Genomic DNA, 19,550 nt, shown 5'->3' with positions numbered 1-19,550 from the left:
GATCACTGTACTCGCTGCACAGTCTTCATTTGCGAAAGGTGCGCATTTTGCAGGCGCAGCAAAGTAACATCAGAGACGCTTATTCGCGTTCAACTGTACCTGTGAGTACGTTTCATGCGTCACTTGTGCGTGAGCAACGCGGGGCACTTTTCGATCTGCTTGTTGTTCTTTGCGTGACTTTCCAATTTGTTGGTATCATGTTCATTGCTTCGCCTTTGCGGCAAAGCTATGATTTTTTTAGTAATAAATAAGAATATTCTGACGAAGACGAAAACGTGTTATTTTTCCGCAATCCTTCTGAGAATCTTACGGTTTGAGTATTTGTTTATTGGCTTAGCAACATCGTCCTAGCTCAAAACTATGCTTGTACTGTTGAAGCAAGAATAGGCTTCGTCGTTTTTTTTTTTTGCCCTCGAAAGCAGTTGCTGGCAACCCACGCAGCATGTCGGGGTTTTATTTCTAGTCTTAGACTGAATTCCATTCTTTGCTTTTCTCTTGCCTTTTCGTCCCATAACAATGCCGCTTAGACCAACACCATCATGTTGGTTGCTATCGTGATGTGTATTCCTCAACAGTGCATGCTGACTCACAATATTGTCACGGGGTCATGACGTGGCCAAAGACAGGAGAATTTATGTTGCGATTTAACTGTTTATTTGGGCGAACCTGTGCCCGGTAAAGGCAAAGTTCAATTACAGTAGCTGTTTCGCACAGATAGCAGTGAACGGAGCGTCGGCCGTCGATCAACTACTGACAAGCGGCGAAGTGCGTAGGCCTTTATACTCTTGCCATCGAATGTTCTAGCGTTATCACTGGCGGTGGTGCAGGTTCCAGAATAACTGACAGTTCGTAGAGTGAGCGTGATCTTATCAAAATGATCTACTAAAGTCCGGAAGCTTCTCGAAAACTGAAGGCGCGCTTTGCACTTTGCACTAGTGTAGTGTTTTGGGGCGATAACAAAACTTGTGAAGTGGAACGTGGCATTGCCACCTTCTGAAAAAGGCATCGTCCCGTTGCTTTAACTAAAGATGAAGGTACAAAACAAAAATGATGGAAGAAAGTACAATGAATAAATTACGATACAGAAATAATAATACAAATAACGCTGTTTCAGTTTCTTAACGCGCATGAAACGGCCTGAGGCGCGCAACATAGACGACTTCAGGTCACGATCAGCGTCGTTGAGAGTTCGTGATGTCGTCGGGGACAACCTCGTAATCAAGTGTGCCGAGATGTCGAACCACCCTGTACGGTCCGAAGTACCGTCGCAGAAGCTTTTCACTTAGTCCACGTCGGCGTATCGGCGTCCACACCCAAACACGTTCACCGGGCTGGTATTCCATGAAGCGTCGTCGAAGATTATAACAGTGGCAGTCGATCGTCTGTTGATTCTTGATACGGAGACGCGCAAGTTGTCGGGCTTCTTCAGCGCGTTGAAGGTACTTGCTCACATCGAGGTTTTCTTCGTCGGTGACGTTGGGTAACATGTCATCGAGCGTCGTTGCCGGGCTGCTTCCGTAGACCAATTTGTATGGAGATATCTGCGTCGTCTCCTGCACCGCCGTGTTGAATGCGAAGGTCACATACGGAAGAATGGCGTCCCACGTCTTGTGTTCGACATCGAAGTACATTGACAGCATGTCGGCGATCGTCTTGTTAAGCCGCTTGTTAGGCCGTTAGTCTGTGGGTGGTACGCTGTCGTCCGGCGGTGGTTTGTCTGGCTGTATGCCAAGATCGCTTGAGTTAAGTCGGCAGTACATGCCGTTCCTCTGTCGTTGATAAGGACTTCCGGGGCGCCGTGACGTAGGACGATATTTTCGACGAAGAACTTAGCTACCTCGGATGCACTGCCTTTGGGAAGGGCTTTTGTCTCGGAGTAGCGGGTGAGGTAGTCGGTAGCTACCACGATCCACTTGTTTTTAAAAGCGGACGTCGGGAGCAGCCCCAGTAGGTCTATACCAATCTGCTGGAAAGGTCGGCAAGGTGGTTCAGTTGGCTGCAGAAGTCCCGCTGGCCTTGTCGGCGGTACCTTGTGTCGCTGACAGTCCCGGCATGTCCTCACATAACGAGGGACGTCGGTAGTAAGACGTGGCTAGTAGTACCTTTCTTGTATCCTCGCGAGCGTTCGAAAAACACCGAGGTGCCCTGCCGTCGGATCGTCGTGCAGGGCCTGCAGGAGTTCTGGTCGCAAAGGTGAAGGCTCCACAAGGAGGTACTTAGCTCGAAGTGGTGAAAAGTTTTTCTTTTGAAGAAGAGCGTTTCGCAGAAAGAACGACGTAAGTGCGCGCTTAATACCTTCGGGGCTTTGGCGGTCCTGCCTTCGCGGTATTCTATTAGGGCCTTAAGTTCTGAGTCAGCCCGCTGTCGTTCAGCAAAGTCGACGGTAGTTATCGCTCCCAAGAAGTAGTCGTCATCCGGGTTGTCGGGTGGTGGTTGGTCGACAGGCACTCTAGAGAGACAGTCGGCGTCGGAGTGTTTCTTGCCGGACTTGTAAAAGAAAGTAATGTCATATTCTTGAAGTCTCAGGCTCCATCGTGCGAGGCGACCTCAAGGGTTCTTCAAGCTGGCTAGCCTACACAAGGCGTGGTGGTCGTTCACAACTTTGAAGGGCCTGCCGTAGAGTTGGGGGCAAAATTTCGACGTAGCCCAGATGATGGCGATGATTGATTGATATGTGGCGTTTAACGTCCCAAAACCACCATATGATTATGAGAGACGACGTAGTGGATGGCTCCGGAAATTTTGACCACCTGGGTTTCTTTAACATGCACCTAAATCTGAGCACAGGGGCCTACAACAATTCCGCCTCCATCGGAAATGCAGCCGCCGCAGCTGGGATTCGAACCCGCGACCTTCGGGTCAGCAGCCGAGTACCTTAGCCACTAGACCACCGCGGAGGGGCGGGCTGACGGCGAGGCACTTCTTTTCTGTTGTGGAATAATTGGCTTCTGCTTTGGATAGCGATCTGCTGGCGTAACTAATAACCCTTTAAGTCCGTCAGCCTTCTGCACAAGAACGGCGCCAAGACCTACGCTGCTTGCGTCAGTGTGTATTTCTGTCTGGGTGAATTCGTGGAAAGGCGCAAGTAACGGAGACGTCTGGAGGCGATGTTTAAGCTTCTTGAAAGCGTGTTCCTGCGGCGTTTCCCACTTGAACTCCACGTCGGCCTTGGTAAGGTTAGTGAGAGGATTGTTGATGCGGGCGAAGTTCTTCACGAACCGCTTATAATAGGCGCACAGGCCCAGAAATTGGCGCACCGCCTTCTTGTCAGCGGGCGGCGGGAAGCCGGCGATGGCGGCTGTTTTCCATGGATCGGGACGAACTCCAAACTTGCTAATAACGTGCGCCAGAAAGAAGAGCTCCTCATACGCAAATCTGCCCTTTTCTGGCTTCAGTGCGATTCTGGACGTCTTGATGGCTTGAAGTACAGCTTCAAGGCGCCGAAGATGCTCGTTGAAACTCGAGGAAAACACGACGACGTCGTCCAAGTACACAAGGCAAGTCTGCCACTTTAATCCTGCAAGTACTGTATCCATAACGCGCTGAAAAGTTGCAGGCGCTGAGCAAAGACCGAAGGGCATCACCTTAAACTCGAAGAGGCCGTCCGGTGTTATAAACGCCGTCTTCTCTCGGTCTTCTTCGTCCACTTTGATTTGCCAATAGCCAGTCTTGAGGTCCATTGACGAAAAGTACTCTGCTTTATGGAGCCGATCAAGTGCGTAATCTATTCGTGGGAGAGGATACACGTCCTTTCTTGTGATTTTGTTTAGGCGGCAGTAATCAACGCAGAAACGTAGGGTCCCGTTCTTTTTCTTCACTAACACCACGGGGGAGGCCCATCGACTCTTGGACGGCTGGATAATGTCATTCCGCAGCTTTTCATCAGCTTGTCTCTTCATGGCCTCACGTTCTCGCGTCGAAACCCTGTATGGACTCTGACGGAGTGGTCTGGCATTTTTTTCGGTTATCATGCGATGTTTCGTGATTCGGGTCTGCCGAATTTTTGATGACAACGAAAAGCAACATTCGTATTGCAGGAGCAGGGCCTTGAGCTGTTCTTGCTTATCGTTCGAAAGTCTGGGATTGACGTCGAAAGCCATGGGAGGGGCTTGGTTCCTCTGAGCAGGTTGCGCAGAATCAGCGAGGGCGAAAGCACTGGTGGCTTCGACAATTTCTTCGATGTGTGCGACCGTTGTTTCTTTGTTCACATGTTTGTACTCATTGCTGAAATTCGTGAGCATAACCTTTGCTTTGCCTCCCTGCAGCTCTGCAAATCCTCTCGCAATGCAAATATTTCGGGTGACCAACAGATGCTATCTGCCTTCAACGACGCCTTCCAAGTCAGGGGATTTGGGAGGGCCGGCTGAAATAAGGACGCTTGAGCGAGGCGGAATGGTGACTTGTTCTTCCAGCACATTCAAGGCATGATTTCCTGACGGCGTGAGCCGCGGTAGTGCTTCTTCTGCGGATAACGTTATCGACTTTGTTTTTAGGTTGATGACCGCACCATGGAGGCATAAGAAGTCCATGCCAAGAATTACAACTCTCGAGCAATGCTGTAGGAATACGAAGTCTGTAGGAGAAATACGGCCGTTAATGGTGACTCTCGCTGTGCAGATTTCTGCAGGCGTTACAAGATGACCTTCGGCTGTGCGGATTTCAGGGCCTTTCCAAGCTGTCATAACTTTCTTTACCTTTGCAAACGACCAACTGATGACGGAGTAGTCGGCTCCAGTATCGACGAGAGCGGTCGCAGTGTGGCCGCCGATAAGAACGTCGAGGTCACTAGTTCGCCGTCTGGCATTACAGTTAGGGCGTGGCGTCGCGTCACGACTGCGTCGGCTTGTTCTACTGCTTCAATGTTGCGTCGACAGGTCACCTTCGGTAAGTAAGTTTTCGCCGTCAGGGCTTTGCCTGGTTAGTGTTGTGTTCGGAAAGTTCCGTCGCGGCGTCATCCTCGTCGGAGGATCTTCGGTAGTTTGTCGCACAGCAACCGCACCTCCATCGGTTGCTGCCCTTAGTTTCCCGGATTCAGGCCAAGAGACCCGCTTCGCGTTGGGCCAGAGTACTGCCGGTGGTGCGATGACGTGCGGCGGCTGGGCGACGGCGAACGTGAAGGGCTTCGTGGTGTCCACTGAGTTCCTGTCAGGTAGTCGGTGATGTCACGTGGTCGTTCTCCTGGCTGTAGACGCGCTGCATTGACGGCGAAGCCACGCAGTCCCGCCTGTCGATACTGGCAACGGTGGTATGTGTGTCCGGCCTCGCCGCAGTGGTAGCAGAGCGGGCGGTGGTCAGGGGTGCGCCAGACGTCAGTCTTCCTCGGTGCACGGCGCTGGGCCGCTGGCGAACGGTATGACGTCGGTGAGGGTGGTGGCGGCGGTGGCGTCTGTCGAAGGAAGTGCGATGGGGTGGCATTTTGACGTGGACGGGGAGGAGCGTTGTGGCGCACTGCAGCGGCGTAGCTCATAGCTTCCGGCTCGGGCAGCGGTGCTTGGAGAATTCGAACCGATTGCCGAAATTCTTCTCGCACAATGTAGGTGATGGAATCCACTTGAGGCTGCGCCGAAAGCAACAGCTTGCGCAGCTCTTCTCGCATGATCGCTCGGATCGTTTCATGCAGGTCTTCGGAGTTACTGGCTTGAGCAGCAATGCATTCTGGAGTCAGGCGACGATTATACTGTCTGGTGCACATGTCCAGGGTCGTTTCGATAGTGGTCGCTTCGGCTACGAATTTTTAGACGGTGTTTGGTGGATTTCTCATCAGTCCCGCAAAGAGCTCCTGTTTGACCCCTCGCATGAGGAAACGAAATTTTTTCTCCTCAGGCATGTCTGGGTCAGCGTGACGGAATAGTCGGGTCAGTTCTTCCGTGAAAATGGCGACATTTTTATTTGGTAGCTGAAACCCGGTCTCTAATAAAGCAGCGGCCCTCTCTTTGCGAGCGACTCTTGCGAACGTTCGCAGGAATGTGCCGCAGAACACATCCCACGTTCAGAGCGTGGACTCCCGATTTTCGAGCCAGGTCTTTGCGGTGTCTTCCAAATAGAAGAACACACGACGGAGCTTTTCTTCGTGCTCCCAGCGGTAGAGGGCGGCCACACGGTCGTATGTTTCTAGCCAGAGCTCCGTGTCTTCGAACGATGACCAATGGAAAATTGGTGGTTCCCTGGGTTGATGCATGACCATCGTGGGCTGGGACGCTGCGGTTGTTCATGTCGCTGCAGTCGCGGTCATTGCCTTGGTCTTCTGCGCCTTTTCTTGTAGAAGCCCGTACTCCGGTGGTAGCCCTTGCTGTCGGCGGCTTGTTCGTTGCTCCTGGTTGGCGTTGGTGTCTTCTCCGCGACGTGGGCTGGGTTCACGGCTTGGCGGGGGCGACCGGTACATGAACGAAGCAGCACCTCCACCAGATGCCACGGCGTCGTGACGTGGCCGAAGCCAGGAGACTTTATGTTGGGATTTAACTGTTTATTTTGGTGAACCAGTGCCCGGTAAATGGAAAGTTCGATTACAGTAGCAGTCTTGCACAGATAGCGTTTAAGAGAATTTTATTGGCGGATATATCTTACACAGCTTATGTGCACACATAAATATGAACAATGGTGAACAATGCGTATGTACAATGCAAGCTGTTATATAGAGCGAATGAACTTATAGCGTGTGCAATGACGTACAATGCCAAAAATTGTACAACAAAGACAAGACATTCATGACATCGAGATGAATAAACTTAAATGACCAGTAAGGCTATATGAACAATCAAGGGGAAGTCATTCACAGTGTAGCGTGATATTTTGCATTCACCTGTGAGGACAATTTGCTCTCGCGCTCAAGAACAATATTGCACAAAAGGACATGTTTCTAAAGAAGAAAAGAAAAATACACACTGTAATGTAACAGTGGTACAAGCTCTAGCCTACCTCCTCAAAAAGAGAGGAAAGGCATGGACACTCTGTTGTTTTTTACGATAATAAATCGCGTAGACCACCGTCGGAGGAAAGCCTCTTCTCCCAGCATGACTAGTTCTCTGTTAAGATGCATAAGCATTATGTTTCTTAGCCGATGTAGTAGGGGTAACATGGCTCTCTGGAGGCGTCCCCTCAGGCAGGCCAGTCCCCTTCGTTTCCATAAGACGAAGGCTCTGATAGCCATTAAGAGTACGACAAAGTTATCCCTGTGGCTAGACTTCCACTGCGTACTTGTTTGGAACATCCTGGTAACCATGCGCCAAAAGGTGCGCACTGCTATACATTCATGGAAGCCATGGTTCAGTGTTTCGACGTGACTGCATTGCGGGCATGTGGCGGAGGGCGCCACGCCCCACGCCGCAAGGCGGTCGGCCGTTGGTAAAGCCCCCATCTCCCTGAGACAGTTTAGGTCACGGACCTTGAAGGGGAGAAATGTGTTTGTAAGAGTCCAGCGTCTTTTCGCCCGGCATTTCCGGCGTTGTTCTTCAGATAGGCTTTTAAATGCTATTAATTTGCTCATGTCGGTGGGGGACATTTTCATAAGTTCTTGAACAGGAAAATCGTTTCGCCATTGTTGCAAAGATTTGATAACATGTGTGTAATACGATGGTGGCTGCTCACAAGCTGGTCCCGTGTCGTTTGCTAAGCCAAAAAGTCTTCTAGAGGTTCCTAGCAGATACACTACAAGTCGCCTGGCTCGATACGATGAGTTCTCTTAGAGTGCCTAGGTGTTTTTGAGAGCCAACATGTGGCACATTACAACAAGGTTGGGTATACTGAGCCCTCCCCATTTTACTGGTAGGCGGACCAAGGCTCTGGCAACAGCTTCGGCATGTCCATCCCAAAAAAGGAGCCGAACGCTGTAGCCACTCTCAGCAAAACACGTCGAGGTGGTCGGGCAATTCTGGCTACATAACGCAGTGACACTGTTATGCTGGATTTATTTAGATAAGCTCTTTCAGTAAAAGGTTGTTGAAACGTTCTGGTGACTCCAATGCGTCTGTCCACTTTGTGTTGGGTTTCTTTCCATGTGGTGCGGGCTACCTCACCAGTCGAAAGGAAAGTTACACCTAAGACTTTAACGCCTTGGACAATTTGGACGCCATCAGGGAACTCTTCAATGTGCATCCCAAAGGACAATGCCTTGCTTTTTCCGGGATTAAAACATGCTCCCGACAGGTAACTATACTCCCGACAGGTAAATATTCGCATAAAGGCTCTGTAGCTATCTATGTTCCGAATAAACAACGAGATGTCATCGGCGTATGCCGCTACTTTCACTTCGCCCAAGACTGGAAGAGGGACACAACGCATAGAAGTACATTTATGGATTCGTTTCAATAATGGATCTATGCTTATTACAAAGAGAATTGCGGAGAGGGGACAGCCTTGTCGAATGCCCCTACTCACTGCAATAGGTTCAGATGTATAGCCATTCACTACTAATGACGTTTCTAAGTCTGTGTAGAGTAAACGGAAGGTGTTGGTTAAATGTGCCATAACACTCAAGCACAGCGAATAGATAGTTCCATTCTACGCGATCAAAAGCTTTTTCCTGACCCAGGGAAACAAAAACGCCAGATATTTGTGTTCTCGTAGCGTACGTGAATAAATCGCGAGTCAGCGCAAGCGAGGTATAAGATGGTACGACCTGGGACACAGCATGTTTGTATGTCGCTTACTATTTCCGGTAGAATGATTGTTATGCGGTTTGCAAGAATGGCTGTCAATATCTTATAATCTGAGTTAAGTAGGAAAATGGGCCTCCACGCCCTTGGATCGGACGGCTCTCCCTCGCTTTTAAGCAAGAGTATCACTCTGCTCTCACGAAACGTATTCGGTATAATTCCATCAGCAAGAAGCCCATTTAGCATTGTCAAAAGGTGGTCTTGTATTGTTTCAAGGAAGCTTTTGTAGAAACTCAAAGGTATCCCGTCAGGGCCGGCAGCGGCGGTTGTGTTCCCGCGCTGAAGCACGATGCGTAATTCATCCAGCGTCACTGGGCTGCACAGAACATCGCGGAGCTCCTCCAGTACGCGTGAAATTCCATCGCAAAACTCATTACCTATGGTGGTATAGTTCACGTAGTTTGCGTTCTCCACCCTGAAAAGATTACAAAAATGTGTTTCAATGACCCTCATTATGTCGTCTGCTCGTGTAGACTGTTCGCCGTTCGGCAACTGAACGAAACGGACATGCATTTGTTCACCCAAGGAGCCGTTGCGAACACTACGAAGAACAGCTGGATCTGAAACCGGTCGTCCGTTGATAAAAGACTGCGCAGCCGTGCGCGAACTAAGACGTAGCAAAAGTTCGTACCGCGTCTTTAACTGATCGAGATGGTCGTGCGTTGCGAACGTCAGCGTCTAACCTCTGCGTGCAATGCGCGCTTTTCGTAGCATGTCGTTTATCTCTGTCGTCAGGCGCGCTTTCCTTTCGCGCCCCGCTTTGATAAGCTCGGCACGCCAACTGTGTTCTAATGCGTCCCAGTTACGGGGTTCAGGCGGCCTTTTGTTTGCTTGCTCTAGTGCATTGCGCAGTAATGCTACGCTTTCCGGGTCGTGCACGAGTGTTGTGTCCATTTTCCATTGGTTTCTAAATGTAGTGGATTGTTCAAAGAAAAGTTTCACAGACACTGGAAAGTGGTCTGTAATCTATGGAACGTCCGGTGTGAAATGTAGGACCTCGCAACTAAGGACATGAGTGGCTAGCACTTCTGAAAAATAGTAGCGGTCTAGCTGGGTCATGTTGGGACCCCATTGCCAGGTTGCAACCAAGTCATTCCCGTTAGTGTCGACCCACGCATCCCTGAGCTTGAAATTGCGGATGAGTTGTCGCAATGCGCTAACTCTGCTGTATTGTCTGCTTTGTCTGCGTCCGCGCGCATCTCTGTCGGTGTCCTCAACACAGTTGAAATCTCCAACTAAGAAAGTGGGGTAACTGTCAAACATAAATGAGTCGAGTGAATTGAAAAAGTCGGCCGTGCCCCCACGTTGAGCTGGAGCATATATTATGAGCGCCCTTACTCGTCTGCCATGAAGGTCAAAATCTACTGCTAGTGTGTGGCCGTCAAAACCATAAACACAGTGTGCTCTTCGACGTAACGCTTATGTCAAAAAAAGAACTCCGACTACGCACATCTTTGAATCAGTCAGCGAAAAAAGGGCCTCGACTCCAAAATATGAACAAAAGGATTGCACATTAAAAAGGATCTTAAATTACATTCCTGTAAGAAGAGGATATCGACATGACGTGACCTTGCGAAGTGCATGACTTCTCTCTGCTTATCTCGGCGTCTAAAAACCCTGAAGTTTAAGGAGAGAAAATGCACCGTAGCCATTTTGAAAATAGGGGGAGTGCGCGCAAACTTCAGAGAAATCCCTTGCGGGGGGGTGGGGCGAGCGCTCAACGAGCGAACAAAACTAAAGAGAGAAATGCTCTGACGTCGTCAGAGTACTAGCGAGTTTTTAGGGCTTACTACTGTCCGCAGAGCCCTCAGAGTCGTTGGTCGGTGGGTGGGCACCTTTTGTTGCTGGACAGTCAATTTTCACGGCACTGGCACCGACACTCGCACCGGCGGCCGCACCTGTAATCTGGTAAATGCTGTTAGACAGGCTTAGTTTGCGGGTCTGAGCAGAGTATTTGTCGACGCGCACGCTTGGCCATGTTAGTGGCATAATCACCGTTGTGGTCTTTTCTGGGCCGATGACCGGAGCGTCTGCGCGTCCCGTTGTTCGGGTGCCGCGTCCTATCGAAGCCCTCAGCACCTCGGTGCTGCTGGTGGTGCCAACTGTGTCGGATCTGTAGCCCTCGTGGTCTCTGCTAAGTACAGGCACTCTGGCTTCGGCTTTGGATGAGCTGTAGTCTTCATGGGTGTCCGGCGAAAAGTCACTGGTCTCGGAAGGGGCGTGAAAGGTTGACGAGGCTGTCGCAGACAGGGGAGGCAGGTTTCCTGCGTCTTGTGGTTCAGCATGGGCGTCAGTGTCGCTTGTGTCAGTGCCGCTCGCAGGCTCGAGCGCCGGATAATCATATTGTAGTGCGGGCGTGAGGTCGGTGCACACTTGTTCTTCAGTTGCCGCTGCTGCAGCCGCTGCGTAGGACTTCGGGCGTACGCAGTAAGCTGTTGCATAGCTGCCCGAGCACTTGCGGCACGGTTCTGCGCATCCCTCTGTGGCATGTTCAAACACGTCAGCGCGTGCAACAGGGCGTGGCACAATCTTTGGCGATGTGGCCAGCATTTCTGCACTTAAAGCACACTTTCTTGACACCTCGGTAGTCGCACATTACATTGTAGCCTTGAACGGTGAGAAAGTTCGGTATTTGGCACTTCATTTCCACTCGCGCCACACGGACACCTGTGCCAACCCCGGGGCGGCCCTTGAACACTGGCTCGTGGGTATGTTGCACGTTGCCGTAGGCGGAAAGAGCAGTCGCTAGGGCTGAGTTGCATATCCACAGCGGTAGCCGGAAGACTGTGACGTGGACGTTTTCAGGACCTACGCTGACTAGTAGAGCTTATTCGCCGTTCAAGAGCATGTCGTCCCGGCTCTTCAGCTTGGTGGCTGCATGGACGTTTGCGGCTGCGGCGCCAAGCTTTGCACCTCCAATGCGCTGGAGGGACTTGATACCGGCTCGGCCGGTTACTGCTTCGAGGGCATTTATGATGTCGTAAATGGTGCTCCCCTCTGTAGCGCTGAAGTTAAAACAATGAGCTTTCGGCGGTGGCATTGCGAAAGCCACCACACTTCCGTCCTGGCCATGGCTCCCACGGCTTGCGCGGTGGTGCCCGGGCGTTGGCTCACAATGAAGGCCTCGACAGAGCCGGGGGGTTGTCCAGGGGTTCGCTTGATGCTCGATGAGATGGGGTCGACGACTGGCAGCTTGCCTGGTCGCGGGAATCCCGGCACCAGGTAAGCGGCGAACGGAGCGTCGGCCGTCGATCAACTACTGACATGCGGCGAAGTGCGTCGGCATTTATACTCTTGCCATGGAACGTTCTAGCGGTATCGCTTGTGGTGGTGCAGGTTCCAGAATAATCGGTACAGTTCGCAGAGTGGGCGTGATCTTATCGAAATTATCTGCTAAAGTCCGGAAGCTTCTCGAAAACTGAAGGCGTGGTTTGCGCTGAGAATCGTGTAGTGTTTTGGGGCGATAAAAAAACTTGAGAAATGGAACGTGGCAATATTGAGCCTAGGGGAATGGGCCTAGGGGAATTGAGCCTAGGGGAATGGGCTGGTCTTGGGCCTTTCAGTGCGCAAATGTTGGCACTCGGGAATGAAGAGTTGCCTAATGTATACGCTTACAATGACGATCTTTTTCAGAACCTTTAGGGATTCCGCTACTTTCAAGTCGCAGTGGTAATCAATTAAGGTACTCTTGAGTGGTAACCATTGAATTATATCTTCATTATTTCCAAATATTCTTGAGTTGGTAAATTAATCACCGATTACAATTTAATTACCATAGGGCAAAAAGCCAGATATATGGCCGTTTTTTGTGAGTGACTGCCTGTTGTCCTAATTCAGCCTTTTCTAGGCATGCTTGGAAAAGCAGAATATTTTTCAATGTTTCACACCTTAGTCAGAAAAAAATCCAGGCGAGGGAAATCGAATGTTTTGAGCGTTTGTGAAAACGTGTTTGCTGAAAGCTGGTCGCAATGACTCTCAATGCTTCTTGCGCAAACATCGTCCACTAGGAATTTGTCCCACTTAGTTTGTTGGTTATTTATTTATTCTTTCATTCAAATAGTTGTTTACCCTACTGGCCCCTCGACATTTACCATGGTAATGAATTAGACGAGTAAAACAGGAAAGGCTTATAATCAATATTTCTTGGTACTGTAAAACTGTCCGAATAAATCAAATGCTGACCATATTTCGGCAAAACTGGTGAAGTTCACTCATACTCACTTATGAATATATTTTGAGCTTTGAGCCTACTCGGACTCAAGCTCACGACTATTTTCCTGGGCCCCACTCTCTGGGTCTCCCCATCACGAAACGTTTCTTCAACTTGACCCACTTTGACTCAAACTCACCAACTATTTCTCACCCAGGCTCACTCAGACTCAGACTCATGGCTCGATCTGAGTGAGTCGAATGAACCGACTCAAGAGTACAGCGGTCTAGAATTAGCCTCTTCTTCTGTGGTGTTTACGCTTTTTAACACCAATAGCTCGTGCAATCAGTGCTCTTTTTGGTGCCGTTTGACATAGTATCTGTGAAAACGAGTTCTGAGTGCTTGCAAACCAGTAAGGTCACTTTTGTTGGAAGAGATGACAGCATTAGATATAATAATCTAGAACTTACCTAGAAGATTTGGTGAGGGAAGGACGTCAAGGCATTGTCCTACGTAGTTCACGCTTCTAATTAATAAATACTGAAACGGTGTATGAATGCACTGCTTAGGAATACCTGTGAGTAGACGTGGGTATAAGCATGAATCCAAGTACGAATAACACTATCATTGTGGATAAATAGACCAGCCGATAGGCCAGCAAAATCAAGTAGGACTCACTCATACTCTCTCAAAAAATATATTTAGCACTTTTTACGCACTCAGACTCACACTCACCAAAGTTTCTTTGTGAGTGTGACTCACGAAAATTGTAATCACCCCGACTGACTCAGACTGAGGCTCACGGCTCGGTTTGAGTCTGAGTCAGGGCAAGTGAGCCGACTCATGATTGAGTTCGCTGACCTAATATGCTGACTCATCGAAAGCACAAAAAATAAAGGAACGTGTATTACATTTCAACTTCTAGATGAACGGGTGAATGAATACTTGAATTGAATACGTGGATTCGATACGTCTCCGAGAAATGCAACAGGCCGCAGGTAGACGCGCAAGGTTTTTATTGCTTCTTGGCTACCTACAGTGAGCAGAATTACACTAATAATTAGTAATTCGAAATTAAGATGGGGGCCGCCAGACGTAGTGTTTCCATCTGTAAGCGTGAACAGTGGAAGTACATCAAATAGGCTGGCCGACGTTTCGACAGCAGGACCTATCTTTGTCAGAGGCACCGGGTCATCCATGGTGTGTTAGGTTTAAAGGGGTTTAGTAGTGACTTCATCTCCTGGTGGTAACGCTTGTCCCCGTTGGCAATCGCCGTTTGAGAAGAAAAAAGAACTATGAAGCTGAGATAGAAGCGCAGTCCTCACTTCATTTCAAGTTAGGTAGTAGAGGTTAAAAATGTTCTCCGAGGGTGAAAAATGAAAGGAAAAAAAGAAAAAAACACGCAAAGTAGTAGCAGCTTGCTGCAAAGCAGGAGAAGGAACAGACACAAAAAAGAAATGTACGAAATTGCTTGAAACCGTCGAATCAGACGTTTTGCAAACTGATATTGAACATTCTCGCCATTTCTCGCGGAAAGACATAATACATACGCCACGTGGCACGAAGAGTCTCTTTACCAGGTGTAATATCGCCGAGAACAAAAAAGATAATTCCGCCGGAGTATGAACCTTGCAGATTCCCGAATCGGTTGGTAGTGTGAAGTACCACCAATTACGAAGTACTGCTGAACAACGAACTATATTTATCATCCGCAGCAAAATCAAAGGAATAAACTGCACGTGATGCCTTAAGGGTACCTAATTACGAGCAATACGCCACTGTCCACACAATACGAAAAATACGCAACTGTCTTTACAGTAGTCGTGCATTGTGTTGCCCCGCCGTGGTGGTTTAGTGGCTAAGGTGCTCGGCTGCTGACCCGCAGGTCACGGGATCGAATCGCGGCAAGGCGGCTGCATTTCCGGTGAAGGCGGAAATGTTGTAGGTCTGTGTGCTCAGATTTGGGTAAACGTTAGAGAACACCAGGTGGTCGAAATTTCCGGAGCCCTACACTTCGGCATCTCTCATTATCTTATGGTGGTTTTGGGATGTTAAACCCCACATATCATTCAATCAGGTTTTATCCTGCTCCCGGCACGCGTCAGGTCACTGCTTAGAAGGGGGCTTGCAAGTGAACAAGGATAACGTTGTCACGGGCCCGACCATGCTATCGAATTCCCCACCTGAACGCGGAAACGTTGTCAAAATTGTAGCATGTCAGTGACCGCAAAATCGTAAATCGAGTGTTTTTCTGCTACGAGAAGGTTGTTTGAGTTCGCCTTGAAAAATAAGGATGAAATTGGACTATCATCCCTTTCCCTCAGTTCTTCTGAGTTTTGCATTAATAGCACTTCCTTCAAGTTCTTATGGTTTAGCATAACCCACGCATATTTCTTCCACCTACTACTAATCATTACGGTCTAATCATTCATACAACACCTTTTTTCCTTTTCATGTATGTAGAGCATGAGTTTAGTGGCTCCGGAAACAAACTATAACATCACTGTTGCCGGTGTTTTATATTCTAGAAAACAAACATGCTTATTTTATCATATGTCTAGGCTGTACAAATAAGAAATATTGACCGGAAGTAATTACAAAGCAGCGGGTCTCCTGATGAGATAAATGCGGCGCAAGTGAACTCAGCCATTGTTTGGGGCAAAATTGAACGTCGCACGCTAGCTGTCATTGATATGTGTATCGATTTTCCAATACATTGATCAATCTGAAAAGAACACTGCACGGCTAAGACAGCGCGATGCACAGCTGCTATTGTCATTGCGCTTATGATGCATCGATTGTTGCTAAAAATTTGTTGACCCACGCAGCATATTCGTTACGTATCCGCTAACACAGCAGGTGCCTACATTTATGCTTCAATCAATGGGTCAGGCAATTCGAAATGAACCCAGATATTGGTCGAAAGAACAGGTTGTCTTTTGGAGCATTGCGCATGCGACGAAATCCATTACGAAGTCACGTTACATAAGACTACTCACAAATAAACCAAGAGCTTTTATAAATGTTTTTTTCACTTGCCCATCTCTATTGCACGCTATATTTCACAAACGTTTGAATTTACACGGCAGCATTTTTCAGTCACATCGCGTCATCCTAAGAACAATATGATTATGTTTGTGATACAACAAATCAGGTTTCTACAGTTGTGATGAGATGTCGCTGTGCCAATCTTAAGTTTATATATATATATATATATATATATATATATATATATATATATATATATATATATATATATATGCAAATGGCAAGTGAACAGCCAGATGCCTTAATCTTCATCTATCAGAGAAAGCAAACTTGCACAGTGAATAGGTTCAGTACGAGCATGCAGAATCCCATAGGTTTTTGTACATTTCCTTAGCGCTTGCTGTCGTTTGTGCAGAATAAAAGCCGAACCTACCTCATTAGCCAAGCGACAGCTACAGGGTGTTACCTTTTCCTTTATGTCGGTTCAACATATATGTGTTTTTGTATTTGTGGTTAATGCGAAGCATTTCTGAGCGAACTTCGGCGACTTTGAGCGTACCTATCTATCTATCTATCTATCTATCTATCTATCTATCTATCTATCTATCTATCTATCTATCTATCTATCTATCTATCTATCTATCTATCTAGCTGCTTCTGTCTTGGTACTCTTGTTAACACCTGCTTTAACTTGTCCTGAACCAAAATTAGTATGGTTAGTATGGTGGGGTAAGATGGTATGGCGCACTTGGCGGCTGGTGAACAGATGAATAATGCGGCGATTCCGTTGCGTACGTTGTAAAACACTTTCCGCCAGAAAATGCTACATGCTCTCATCGGGAAGAGGGGTATGTGCAACTAGTATGCGCGTATATGCCATAGGTGATGGACACTTCATATCTGCCCATGAACGGCAAAAAACAGATATCAGTAAACTAAGCGTGTCAGTGTTAAGAAAAGCCTGAAGCGGAAGTGTTCACTTGACAAATGCAAATAATTATTGTCAGGGTCTTTGTAGGGATCGAAGCTAAGCGTTCTACATGGCAATCAGTCATTCTACTACAGGGCAACGCCGAGCCTCACAACTGATCTTCGTTGCGGTCGTTGACGTTCAGTTGTGGTAAAACCACAACTGAACGTCAGTTGTGGTTTTAGTACTGGCTATTTGATTTTTTAAAGCTTATATGTGTACTAGTTCGATATAGCTGCCTGGTTGGGTTAACGTCGATTGTAGTTGGGCGCCGTGCACTGAAGTTGATGTACTTAGCACTGTCCGGGGCTATCAATCTCTCGAGCAACAGTAGCACTTCATATCAGCTTATCGCTTCTGGTGTTGCTAATACTGATGTTCCCGTTCGAAGTGTTGCACAAGTGCGTACAACTGGTCATATATACTTCTGCAATTCTTCAACTTATGTGTGTGCGTGCAACAATTATACTTGAAGTTGGAGTAATTGTGAGGCTTGTAAAAAAATTAAAACTTGTTCACCTCTTTCCCTGCGCATCCTTGGCATATAGCGTTAATACCCAAAGTAGGTGGAATCTGCCAACTTTTTTCTATTTCTTTATTTGTAAGATATGTGTTTTGAGTTGCTGCAGCATTTTGTATCGCCCTTCGTGAACTGTTTCGCCACTTCTTTCGCTAAACGAAAGGTGTAAATACCCAGTGCTCAGATGCCCCCTGAACTCACGAAGTTTCTTGAAGATATCAGACGGGAAATGCGCGACATGCGAAGTGCTATTGAAAAAGAACTCATAAGGAATTCAAAGATATCAAGCAGTCTAGCGACAAGGTTAGGGCTCAAATTGTTGCGATGGTGACACGATTTTCGATCATTGAAAAAGAAAGTGCGTTTCTAAAGAGGAAAACACTGCTTTGAGTGTCGAATGTGAAAAACTTGAAAAAAATGGGCTGGCTTGAAAGAAAGGGTGGCAAACTGTGAGCAATGCTAGAAAAAATAAAAGCGTTTCAATTAAAAGTATGCCGTTCGTTGAAAATCAAAATCTTTCTGCAGCTTTAAGAAAGCTCGGTAGTCTTGTAGGTGAACCTATGTGTGAGGGCATTGTTGATGCCTGACACGGTGTACCACGACAATATGGTGGGTGCGCAAATTTTGTCATTCAGTTTCGTTCTGTTACGAAGCGAGATGGGTTCATTGAAAAATCGCGAAAAAGGCACATATATGCCACTGATCTGAGTCACTCTGGTCACATTTCGTTTTCGTAAATGAACACTTTTGTCCAACAATAAAGAAACTCCTCGGACAAGCTGTAATGCGGAAGAAAGATCGGCAGGGGAAGTAGGTGTTCACAGAGGAGGGTGAGCTTTTCTCGCAGAAAAGTGAAAACTCACGCGTACTTCGCATATCTGTAGCACAAGACCTTGAAAGGAAAAATAGAGTGGTTCATTTGTGACTCACACGTCTTCCCTTTTGCAGCCCTTTCACACCTTGCGACATTATAACAGTACTTTCTTTCAAGAAAAACACCTATAGATCATCTCACCGAGAGTAACCCTGATGGGATGCGAAGCCGCAGCGGTGCGCATGGCGTTGACCCAGTTCACACGGGAGTCGACGCTGGTGCTGGAAGAATGGTTTAAAGCAAAATTCGATGCAGCATTTACTGGAATAAACGTTTGTTTCAAACGCTAAAATGCGATAGGAGGGATGCGTTGAAGACGCTTGCGCTTAGCATCCTCTGCTCGTCTCGTCTGCGTTGCCCATGCGCCGAGTCTATTCTCGAATGCGATTGCCGTTTTTGACTCGTACCTCGACAGTGTCGCTGGTCTTTCCCTGCTGATTCTTGCATTCGGCTTCCCTGGCTCGCGCCTCGTCGGTGATCCAGGCGCGACATCGCCATTTGCGAAGGCGATTGGCACCGCTGACCCGCTCTGCCGGTGACGGCCGGGAAAGGTACGCTAGGTATGCGCACACTAGCGCGAAGCATGCCACGGTGGCTTCCCACCCGTCAGCGTGATCGCCCGCCCTGCAGCTGCGCGCTGTACACATTGCCGGCGCCGCGGGACCACGGTGGGTCTAGACGACGGGGCACGACAGCGCGCCTACTTGCGGCTTCTTCTCGCTGATAGATGAGAGATGGCGTGGGTGAGGAGATGATGCCACCTTGAGGATTGGGCTAGAGCGTTTCGAACGGTGAGGAGGATGAAGCTAGCGAGACAACACGCAGCGAGTGGCAAGAGGCTAGGAAGAGAGTGACGTCACGCGCGCGCACTGCGAAGGAAGGCGTGGCCTGTTTGGCACCGCCCCTGTGCGGAGGGACCGGGTTACATGGTCTAGTCAAAGAGCTGCCTCACATCCAATAAATATACGTTCTTATTGCACTTGAAAGCGCAATTCCCACGCAATAAGAACGATCATCTGAGGGCGCTACTATACTCTTTTTTTTGAATTTCACATTGTAATGTTTTGCAAAACGTGGTATTGCCATGAGGAAGTGGTGCATATGCCTGGTTATGTTATGCATTATCTGAACCGACGCAATAAAAAAGGAGGCAGTTTATTACTAACTAAGAATAACTTACACTGTTCAGTGCTTAAAGATTTCACTTATAGTAGTACTGACATTGAAATCTTGACTATTCAGCATGTTCGTAGCATTTTTTGCTAGTACCTCACCTACCTCTAGGAAACGCAGTCAGCTTATAAAGCATATTGACAATCTACTGTCCTGGGTTAATGATAACGATTATAGACTACAGTTTTTCCCGCTCACTTTAATCCAAGTGCCAGCCTAAATAA

The 19,550-nt window shown here is 48.1% G+C and overlaps 1 protein-coding gene across 1 annotated transcript in view; it reads right to left on the bottom strand.

Annotated features, from left to right (window-relative positions):
• LOC142765264 (4-pyridoxate dehydrogenase-like) overlaps window positions 1–18,735 on the bottom strand; it is a 97,510-nt gene extending 78,775 nt beyond the window's left edge. Inside the window, exons 1-2 of the mRNA XM_075865985.1 lie at window positions 18,561–18,735; window positions 18,295–18,374 (exon numbers count right to left, since the gene is read on the bottom strand). The gene's annotated coding sequence lies outside the window, so the exon portion shown is untranslated. The remainder of the gene's footprint in view (window positions 1–18,294; window positions 18,375–18,560) is intronic.
• Window positions 18,736–19,550: the final 815 nt, after the last annotated feature.

This window comes from Rhipicephalus microplus, chromosome 6, assembly GCF_043290135.1.
Source record: "Rhipicephalus microplus isolate Deutch F79 chromosome 6, USDA_Rmic, whole genome shotgun sequence".
NCBI lineage: Eukaryota > Metazoa > Arthropoda > Arachnida > Ixodida > Ixodidae > Rhipicephalus > Rhipicephalus microplus.
This window is presented reverse-complemented; position numbering and strand designations above follow the sequence as displayed.